The sequence below is a fragment of the Nycticebus coucang genome, chromosome 10 (genome assembly GCF_027406575.1).
Source record: "Nycticebus coucang isolate mNycCou1 chromosome 10, mNycCou1.pri, whole genome shotgun sequence".
Lineage (NCBI taxonomy): Eukaryota > Metazoa > Chordata > Mammalia > Primates > Lorisidae > Nycticebus > Nycticebus coucang.
Genome location: NC_069789.1, coordinates 102,715,381 through 102,727,132, shown reverse-complemented (window position 1 = coordinate 102,727,132; position 11,752 = coordinate 102,715,381). Strand labels below are relative to the sequence as shown.

At 37.1% G+C, this 11,752-nt stretch overlaps 1 non-coding gene and 1 pseudogene across 1 annotated transcript; both read right to left on the bottom strand.

The window, feature by feature from the left end:
* On the bottom strand, window positions 1-107 carry LOC128597797 (U6 spliceosomal RNA). Its single transcript, XR_008383356.1, has one exon. It is a non-coding gene; the product is annotated as a U6 spliceosomal RNA (small nuclear RNA).
* Window positions 108-5,987: 5,880 nt separating this feature from the next.
* Window positions 5,988-8,136, bottom strand: LOC128596259 (glutamine synthetase-like; annotated as a pseudogene).
* Window positions 8,137-11,752: the final 3,616 nt, after the last annotated feature.

The following is an 11,752-nucleotide window of genomic DNA, read 5'->3' as shown; positions in this document are numbered from 1 at the left end:
AAAAATATGGAACACTTCACGAGTTTGTGTGTCATCCTTGTGCAAGGGCCATGCTAATCTTCTCTGTATTGTTCCAATTTTAGTATATGTGCTGCTGAAATTAGCACTTCTTTTCTCTTTTTAAATTTTTATACCTTCTTGCTCTTCACTCTTCTCTTCCTTTTAGTCCTTTACTGAAAGAACACTTCAGCATACAAACATATGAAAAACCACCCTGAGATATCACCTAACCCCAGTGAGAAAAGCCTACATCACAAAGTCTCAAAGTTGGCGTGGATATGGAGAGAAGGGAGCACTTTTACATTGTTGGTGGATCTGCAGAGTAATACAAAGGATGTATGGAGAATCTTTAAAGAAATCAAATTAGACCTCCCATTTGATACTGCAATCCCATTACTAGGCATCTATGCAGAAGAAAAAAAAAACCTTTTATCATAAAGACATTTGCACTAGACTGTTTATCACACCTTAATTTATAATTACCAAAACATGGAATCAACCTAAATATCCACCAACCCAGGAATGGATTAACAAGCCCTGTGGTATATGTATACCATGGAATACGATTCAGCTATTAAAAAAGATGGCGACTTTACATCTTTTGTATTAACTTGGATCAAGTTGGAACATATTCTGCATAGTAAAGCATCACAAGAATGGAGAAGCAAGAATCTAATGTACTGAGTTCTAATATGAAGGCAGTAGATGATTTAATACACGGTGGGGGGAATCAGGGAGAGGGGAATCAGGGAATCAGGGAGAGGGGAGGTGGGAGGGAGTGGAAGGTCACAGTGTATGGCACACCTCTTGGGGATGTGACACAATTATAAGAGGGACTTTATCTAACAAATGCAATCGGTGTAACCTAAGTCTTCATACCTTCAATGAATCCTAAACAATTAAAAAAAAAGGAGGATGTTGGAAATATTTAAATATATTTCAGAGAAAAATCCACTTTATACAACGTGGCTTCTCTCAGAAACAGCATCAATTGAAACAGTGGGAAAGATTTAGAAATTAGCGATGTTTGCATGTTACATTCTTAAAGTCTGTGCAGTGTCTCATACTCACGTCCCTTGGGCATTTCAAAAATAGAAGAATGTGTGTTGGGTCTCAGAAAACAGTACCCCAAGTAAAGACCTCAAAAGCAATTTTTTTCTTTGATTTCTGTCCTCCTGTCTCTCAGTCCCTTTCTCCCTAGAGGTTTGCCATAGAAATCACAATATCTCTTCCCCTGAGGCTTCATAAAAACCAGATTTCATTTTCCTGAAAACCTACTTTAAAACCATATACTTTTCCTGTGTAAAAACTGGACATAAAGTACCTGACCTACATTTTTTGACTGTAGAACACAAGACCCCCCATCCATAGAGCATTCTGCCCTGCACCCAGAATGAAGGAATGAATGCTTACAGGTTCCAAGAAGAATCTAGAGATATAGATCTTGTTGGATTTCCCCATTCAGTCTATTAGCATTAGCTCAGACCCTTTGTTGTTCAATCATATTTGTACATAGCTGTCCACACTTAGTTGAACCTAAGGATAGAAATAGATGATTGCCACTCTATTTTTGAATTGATTTTGGTATATGGTGAGACTCGGGGTTTAGTTTCATTCTTCTGCATATGGATATCCAGTTTTCTCAGCACCATTTATTGCAGAGGATGTCCAATATGTGTTCTTGGAAAATTCGTAAAGTGTCATCTGGTTATGTAAATACATGGATTTATTTCTGGCTTCTCTATTTTGTTCCATTTGACTATAAGTCTGTTTTAATCCAACACCATACTGTTGTCATAAGTATAGTTTTGTACTATATTTACAAATCAGGTAATGTGATGCCTCCAGCTTTCTTGTTTTTGCTCAGGATTTTTTTGTCTATGAGGGTCTTTTGTGCATGCATATACATTTTAGGATTTATTTTTAATTCTGCTAAAAATTTCACTGGTGTCTTGATAGGGATGGCATTGAATCTGGGTGTGCTTTGAGTAGGATCATCATTTTAACAATATCAGTTCATTTAATTCACCACCATGATGCATTGTTCCATTTTTTGGTATGCTCTTATGTTTCTTTTTCTTTCTTTTTTTTTTTCTCTTATGTTTCTTTCATCAGTGTTTTTTATTTGTTGTTGTAGAGGTCTATTGCCTCCTTCAATTTATTCTTGAGGTTTTTTTTTTTTGTAGCTATTGTAAATCTGAATGATTGTTTGATTTCTCTTGCAGCTAGTTTGTTATTGGTATATAGAAATACTACTGATTTTCTTTAATGTTGATATTGTAACCTGAAGCATTACTGAGTTGTCTAACAGTTCTAAGAGGGTTTTGGTGACATTTTTAGGTTTATCTTTTACATTAAATTATATTGTCTACAAAGAGAAGTAATTTGAAAAGAAAAGTAACTTTCTCTTTTCCAATGTGGATGTCATTTACTTCTTTCTCTTTCCTCATTGCTCAGGGTCAGACTTCTGATACTCCATGAAATTAGAGTTGTAAACATGAACATCTTTGTCTCTTGTTCTTAAAGAAAAGGCTTTTACTTTTCCCCCAGTCAGTATGATGTTTGGTATGGGTTTGTCACATAGGAACTTTATTATGTTGAAGTATTAAGTTTGTGCTATGCTTACTTTGTTGAGAATTTTTATCATGAAGGGATGTTGAATTTTGTGAAATGGTATTCTTCGTTTATTGAGATGATACGTATTTTTTGCTTTTCATTCTGTTGGTGTGATGTATCACAGTTTTTGAATTATGTCAAAAATGTTGTTTCTGTCTAGATGCTCTGACAAATGCTTGAAGTCTGATGTTGGGGTTCCCACTCTCAATTTACTGTGTGTCTATCTCTCCTTTAACTCTAAAAATATTTGCTTTATATATTTGGGTGCTCTGGTAATGGGTGTATATAGGTTGATAATTATTGCATCTTCTCACTAAATTGACCCATTTATATTTATATAAAAACCTTGTTTATCTTCCTATGTTTGTTGACTTAAAGTCTATCTTTTCTGTTAGGAGTCTAGCTACTCTTTCATAACTTTAACTTCCATTTGAGTGAATTTTTTTTTATAATCCTTCATTTTCAGTCTTCACAGTTATGGTAAGTTCCTAGTAGGGAACTTGAATTTATTTTTATTATTCATTCAGCCACTCTATGCATATAATTTTTAATTTAGAATGTGTTTAATTCACAGACAATATTTTTATGTTTTGCATTCCTAATTTTGAATTAGTTCATCAATTATTTAATTTATTATACTTATTTATTTCAAAATATTACTGGGTTACAAATATTTTGGTTACCTGTATTGCTTTTGTATAGTTCGAGTCAAAATTGCATGTGTGCCTGTTACCCATGTAGTGATCATTATACCTGTTAGGTGTGAATTTACCCAATTCTTCCTGCCCCCTCCCGTTTGCTTTCTTTCCATTGAGTTTGACTACCAAATGTGCACACATGTGTTTATCCATTGATTCTAATTTAATAATGAGTACATGAGGTGTTTGCTTTTCCATTCTTGCATAAGATTGGTCTTTCTTTCCATCCAGGTTGTCAGGAAAGATATTAGTTGACCAATTTTTAATGGCTATTTAGTACTCCATAATATTCATATACTTTTTTTATTAATCCACTCATGTATTGATGGGCACTTGGGTTGGATCCACATATTTATAGTCAGAATTGTGCTGCAATAAATATTCGAGTGCATGTGACTTTTTGATGAAATGACCTTTTTATTTGTGTAAATAACCAATAGTTGTATAGTTGAATCAAAAGGTAGGTCTACCTTTGGTTCTTTGATTTATCTCCATGTGACTTTCCATAGCGATGACACTTGTTTATAGTCCCACCAATAGTGTATATGTATTCCTTTCTCTCTGCATCCACCACAGTGTATGCTATTTAGGGATTTTTTATTAACAGCTGTTGTCACTAGACTTAAGTGATGCCTCATTATGATTTTTTTTGCATTCCCCTGATTAGAGATGTGGAGCATTTTTTCACGTGTTTGTCATTGATGTGTCTTCTTTTGAAAAGGTTCTGTTCATGGTTTTTGCCCAGCTTTTAATAGTTTTTTTTTTACATTTTGATTTTCTTGAGTTCTTTATAGATTCTCTTTATCAGCCCTTTATCCAATGTATGGTATACATATATTTTCTTTCATTTTGTACATTGTCTGTTTGCACTATTTATTGTTTCTTTGGCTGTGCAGAAGCTTTTTAATTTGATCAGGTCCCATTTGTTAAGTTTTGTTCCTGCTGTGATTGCTTTTGGGATCTTCTTCATCAATTCTTTGCCTAGGCAATTCTTTGTTTATAATTAGAGTTTTTCCAATATTTTTCTTCTAGAGTTCTTCATAGAAAAATTTATTTATTTACATTTTATTATTAATATGCAATTAAAATTATAACTGTATACATTTGTGGGGTACAGTGTGATGATTTGATATATAATTTTTTTGAACTTATAAATGTTAGGCTGATTTATAAGAGCTGCTCTGGGAAGTTATACAGTTTGTTTACAATGAGGAGTTATATATCTCTGAACATCGTGTCCATGGCAAACCGAAGTCATCACAGCAAGAGAACCACAGCTGTTCTGCTGCAGCCAACACAAAAACCACCAGAGAATAGGAGGGGAAATGTCAGGATGAACTTTTTTTTTTTTTTTTTAGAAAAGAAAAAATAACTCCTCTGCAGTCTTAACAAAGGAAAAGAGTATTTTGCACTGGAAGAAGAAAATGGTACAAAATAACAAGTGTTTTTGCCACCAGCCCTGTCTCTGTCTCTTCCAAGAGCAGAGGTAAAAGGACACAGTTGAAGCAAATAAGCAATTATGTAAAATTACTTAGAAACCCCATAAATATGATTAAAATTTAAACTTCTATTTTGATCTTAATTTTTTTAAATATCAAAAGGCCTGCTTTAGTGACATGCTATTCCCACCTGACAACAAACCCAATACTTCTATCAGTAACATGCTCAAGTTGACCAGCCAACTCATTTCTAAACCCATGTGTGGAGAAGTACATGTATCTTGTAAAACAGAGCCATAGCAATCAAGTGACTGCTAGTTAGCCTGTAATCTCCTGTCAATTTACCAGCACCCACTTCCTCCAGAAGGTGGGCAGGGCAGAGACCCTAAAGTGTTAATGAGGAATTAACTCCCAATCACCAACTTTTTAAGCACCACTTCTCCCACCTCCTCTTTGAAAGGATACTTCTCACTAAACTTACTTTACTTTGGTTCCCTGTAACCCAAATGGTTTTCATCTTTAGAAACACATACAATCACACAACCATATTTATAATTTATTTTTGTTTTTATATTTAAATGTAAAAATACTACTCTGCTTTTGTTATAAAGGAGGACCATGCAATAATAACCTTTTCTTCTTTTATCTTTTATCTTCTTTCTTATCTTTTAAGGTAGGGATATCCATCTGTTTACTCTGAACTCTTTGTTGAGGAGAGGGCATTTAGCTTCAAGTAAGGGAAGTGTGGCCTGAGACAAAGGGCATTTCCCTCCCTCATCTCCACCTTCTATTTTCTCTCTCAATTTCCACTTATAGTAGAATGTTGGTTATAATTTATTTAACTTTTACACCAAGGGAAATCCTAACCTAGAGTAAGCCAGGCCTTCCAATTTCAGCTACCCTAAAGTGTTAAGTCCTCCCTCTCCAGAAGACATGCTCCACCTGGATAGCTATGCCCACTGGACAAGCACCCCATTAAATGGAGGTGCTTCCCTTCCCACTAGCACATTAGAAAGCTTCAGTGATAGGGGAAAAAAGTAAGGTGAGTGAAAAGAGATTAAGAACTTGACCCCTCTATCTTGGCCAAAGAAAGGAAGATTTACTGGGCATGAGGAATAAAAGAATACCTGAGATTCTACCCTTTTGAGTTACAGTTGGCACAACTGGGAGAGGGGGAAGATTTGGAGTGGGATGGAGAACCAGAAGGTGCTCAACAGCTGAAAGTCTAGTCCACTTAGTTTTGGTACTGGAAGGGCCCATTGCCAGTTTCATTGAGAAGATATGTATGAATGAAGGCTTCTGTCACCAAAAAGAAGTCGCAGTTGGTAGAGAGACAACCGTCTTCAAACTAGCCATTCTTTTCCTGGCCGACAGTCCATGGAATGAGGATGCTGGTCTATGGTTCGCTACAAGAGGGGAAAATTCATTGGTGTTGGAGGTTTCATGGAATCCAGTTAGGCACAAGGCATTGTCCAGGTCCCCCTTGGGATCATAGGCATGAATGTGATACTGGTGCTGCTTGCTTAGTTTCTCAAAGGCCTCCTCAGTGTACTTCAGACCATTCTCCTCCTGCATGGACTTGGTGCTGCAGTTGGTATGGAAGCCAGCACCAGTTCCCAGAAATGGGCTTAGGAAAAAAGGTTTCTATTACTCCAAAGTCTTCACACACATGATGCAAGATGAAACAAGCAACCCAGAGATGATCTCCCATGCTGATTCCTTCACAGGATCCAATTTGGAATTTCCACTGGGCAGGCATGACTTCAGCATTAGTTCCAGCAATCTTGACTCCAGCATACAAGCAGGCTTGGTAATAAGCCTACATGATATCTCTGCCACAGGCTATTGTCTGCTCCCATGCCACAGTAATAAGGACATTGAGGCCCAGGGGAGGGCAATCAAAGGGGTGCCCATCTCTACCCATCAGAGTGTATTTCTGCTCCATTCCAAATCAGGGTTGCTGGGTGCTCACCATATCCATTATCAGCTCACAGGTGTGCTTCAAATTGCTGGGGTCCCACCCCAGGGGCAGGGTCCTTTAAGACCTGTGGAGGTGGTGGCAGTCAACTAAAGAAAAGTGAAGTTAGAAATGATGAGAGACCGGGAGGCTGAGGCAAGAGAATCACTTAAGCCCAGGAGTTGGAGGTTGCTGTGAGCTGTGTGAGGCCACGGCACTCTACCGAGGGCCATAAAGTGAGACTCTGTCTCTACAAAAAAAAAAAAACAGAAAAAAAAAAAAAGAAATGATGAGAGACAAAGAGATAAGACATACAGAATAGAATTTTCAAACGTGGGAGCACAGGGGACCACAGCTAGCTTGTGGGGCTCACAGCGGTTCCACTCAGCTTTTATTGAAGGCTATTTACTCATTTAGCCCAGAAGGTAAGCTGAAGAAGGGAACAAAGATGTCAGCAGTTTCTCTGAGCAAGCATGTCAGCTCCTATTGTTTCTGTAATCATTAAGTGTCTGAGCAGCTTTGAGAAATCTGAACCCTGAGCCTTGTGAGGGGGCAGCCTCTTGTCTGTGGTCACACACACACAGATTCTAGGAGGCTGTTAATTTTTGCTAGTTCACTGTGGAGTAAAATGTCACTGGCATCAATCTCCTCTTAAGGATCAGTGGGAAAGAAAAATTATCCTCTCTTCTCCACCACAGACGGTCTGCCTCTGTGATAAGGGATATAAGCTCTCTTACCCATATTTCAGGGCTTGAGCTGTTTCCTTGATCTCTGCCTGAGCCATATGCAAATCTCAACAATGGGTATTTGCTTTGGCTGTTGACTGGGCAGGAGACAGCCCAGTTCATGTTTCCTGCTAGGCCTTGCACACAGCTCCCTCAGTGGCCATTATTCCTTCAGACTGTTCAGAGACCCAGCAAGGGTGTTTGCAAGCTGTATCTGCTACAGGCCAGGCTTCTAGGAAACTTCTCAGATAAGAAATTTAGTGGATGGTTTAAAGGTAAACTAGCTGACCTTTCTTTATTCCACCTTGCTCAGCTTATTTCTTTACTTTCCCCTTTTTCTTGGTGTGTTTTCCCTTGCCAAGTATGGGGTCTTTAGTCCTCATTCTGCTTGCATCAAATTCGTCTCTATAGGCTTTCAATTGAACTTGAAAACTTCATAGAACACTAGCTTCTTGGGGTCCTTGTGGAAGTGGTCCCCAAACATGGCAGCAAACACAAGATACATGTCACTGTTGGAGCCTTCAGACTGTAATAGAGCCATCAAAATCCCACTCAGGTAACTCTTCTACACACTCAGGCAGGCAGTCCATGGTGCAAGTCTTGCAGTGTAGTCCTCCAGTACCATCGATTCAGACATACATGACTTGGACTTTCTCAGCCTGAGGCAGGGACATGTATACCTGTTTGATGCCTTTGTTTAAGTGGAACTTGTAGAGGTGGCCAGGTGGAACATGTTATGGAGAGTGAGAAGGCAGGCAGGCATTAAGAGCAAAGTGAAGAGAGGAGAGGAATCCAATGTGCTCAAACGGCCTACTCTTCTCCCATCTGTGGCTCTCTTAAAAATACAATTTTCAATGCTTAACTCAAACTGAGTAACAGCCATCAACACCCACTTATTTTTTTATGGATACAGTTACTCTTAGTTATTTAAATATACCTTTACGTAGTGCACATTAGGAGAGATACCACCAAATGCTCTCCCTTCTCCAACCACTCTCCCTCTCTCCTTCCCTTTCCTTCTCCCTGGTTACCCATCCCCCTTGTTAGACTATAATTATGTTTTATCATTTGTGTGAGTGTGTAAGTATTTATATATTAGTTTCATATTATTATTGAGTATATTGGATGCTTTATTCCCATTCTTGAGATACTTTTAAGAATGATGTTTGAACTTCATCCAAGTAAACACGAAAGATGTAAAATCTCCATTTTTTTTATGGCTGTATTCCATGGTATTCTATACATATTCCATGATTTGTTAATTCATTCATGGGTTGATGGGCATTTGGCTTGCTTCCATGACTTGGCAATTATGAATTAGGCTGCAATAAACATTCTGGTGCAAATGTCTTTGTGGTAAAATGATTTTTGTTCTGCTGGGTAGATACTTAGTAATGGAATTGTGGAATCAAATGGAATGTCAAATTTAATTCCTTGAGGGTCCTCCATACTTCTTTTCATAAAGGTTGTATTAGTTTGCAATCCCACCAGCAGTGTAGAAGTGTTGATTTTATATCCTGAGACACTGCTATATTCCTTCTGCTATTTCTTTTCTCAGTGTTTCTTAGTTCTCTTTATAGAGAACTTCACATCAGCCACAATCACAAGCCACAGCTCATTGGTAAGTGGCTGGTTAGTTCCAGTTCCTGGGGCCCTTAATCCAGTCTCACTCCTCCAGTAATGGAAAATACTTATGGGGAGTAACTAGAAGAACAACTCTGGCAACATGAAAATCAGAGTAGATCAACTCCCCCAAGGGATGACAAAGGAGACACAACAGAAAATACCATCCACAGAGAAATGGCTCCAATGTCAGAAATAGAATTGAGAATATAGAAGGAAAATAAGATGAAGAGAATGGCAGAAAAGATGGAAATAGAAATCCAAAAAGAAGTTCAAAAGTTGTCTCAAGAAATTAATGACTTCAAAGACAAAGTCACCAAGTATAAGGACATAATGAGAAGGAATATAGCAGAGCTTAAGGAAGTGAAAAAGGTATTGAGTAGCTTCTAGTTATAGTAGACAACCTCAGTAATGGAGTTGAGCAGGCAGAAGAATCTCTGAAATTGAATACAAGTCTTTCCAATGATCCCGAACATTCAAAGAGGCAGAAAAAAGGACAAATTGAACAAAATATTCCCCGAGACAGTTGTGTGAAATGCCAAAAGATCAAACATCTAAATTGTAGGGATTCCTGAAGGAGAGGAGGATGGTCCTAAAGGCACAGATGCTCTAATCCAAGATATTATGGAGGAGAATTTCCCAGGCATTGCAAGAGATACAGAAATTCAGATAGTAGATAGTTTCAGAACCCCAGCACTACTCAAACCAAATAAAGCATCTCCTATACACATTGTAATTAACTTTACCAAAGTTAATATAAAGGAGAAAATCCAGCAACTAGCCAGGTATAACAAAAGTATTACCTACAAAGGGGAAATATCAGGATAATCATAGATCTTTTAGCTGAAATGTTTCAAGCTGGAAGAGGGTAGTCATCAACCTTTTAAAACAAAACAACTTTCAGCCTAGGATCCTGTATTCAGCTAAGTGGAATTTCATTTGTGATGGAGAAATCAAATACTTTACTGACATCCATATGTTAAGGAAATTTGCCATAATTAGACCAGCTCTCCAGGAAACACTCAAACTCATTTTTCATAATGACCAGCATGATGGTCTACCACCAAAGTAAACTCACACAGACTTTAAAGAACAAAACCTAGTATCCACAATGGTGAAAATATTAAAAATATGCATTGGTCCTTTGAAAAATGAGTTGGCCATAACACTACCATACATATCAATTCTCTCAATTAATGTGAATATCTTAAATTCTTCTCTAAAGAAGCAGAGTTTGGCTGACTAGGTACAAAAACTCAGGCCAGGTATATGTTGCCTTCAAGAGACTTATGTTATCTGAAAGGATACAAGACTGAAGGGATGGAAAACAATAATCCATGCAAATGGAAATCAGAGAAAAGCAGGAGTTGCAATTTGATTTGCACATACAATTGGATTTAAACCAACTAAATAAGGGAAGACAATGAGAGACACTACATATTTGTCAAAGGAAACACTCAACATGAAGATATTTAATAATTAACATTTATGTGCCCTACCTAAATGTTCCTCAAGTTATAAAACAAACTCTAACAGATCTGAAGAATGTGATATCTTCCTGCACTATGATAGTTGGAGATTTCAATACCCCTTTGGCAGTTCTGGACAGATCCTCCAAGAAGAAACTAAACAAAGAAATAATGGACTTAAACTTGACCATAGAATAAATGGTCTTAACAAATATATACAGAATATTTCATCCTAAAAAAACTGAATACACATTCTTTTCATCAGCCCACAGATAATCCTCCAAAACTGATTATATCTTAGGACACAAGTCTAACTGTAACAAATTTAAAAGAATAGAAATTATTCTTTGTATCTTCTTGGACAATGGAATAAAAATTGAATTCAACAGCAACAGAAATCATAAACAAAGTCATTGAAACTAAATAAATGGCTGGATGATAGCTGGGTCGAAGATGAGATTGAGAAGAAAATCATCAGATTTTAGGAACACAATGTAAATGAAGATACAAACTATCAAAACCTGTGGGATACTGCAAAGGCTGTCCTAACAGGGAAATTTATAGCATTAGAAGCCTTCATCAAGAAAACAGAAAGAGAGCAAGTCACCCATCTAATAGGCTATTTTAACCAACTAGAAAAGGAAAGGAAAATAAATCCAACCCCAAACTCAGAAGAAAAAAAGAAATAACAAAAATTAGAGCAGAGTTAAGTGACATTGAAAACAAAAGGATCATTCAGAAGATCAACAAAAGGAAAGTTGCTTCTTTGAAAAGATTAATAAAATTCATAAACCTTTGGATAGACTAACCAGAAGCAAAAAAAGTAAAATCTCCAATAACATCAATCAGAAACATAAAGGGGAAATAACAACAGACACCACAGATATATAAAAAACCCTCAATGATTACAAAAAACTTCTATTCTCATAAATATGATAATGAAGAAGAAATGGACTACTGTGTGAAAGCATGCCACCTTCCTAGACTCAACCATAAAGAATTAGGAATTTTGAATAGACCTATATCAAGCTCTGAAATGGTATCAACTACACAAAATCTCCTAAGAAAGAAAAGCCCAGGATCATGCAGTTTCACATCAGAATTCTACCAAACCTCAAAAGAGGAACTAGTACCTATATAACATACTCTTTTGCAAAACATAGAAAAGGAAGGACTCCTCCCCCACCACATTGTAAGAAGCAAATATCACCTTGATCCCCAAACA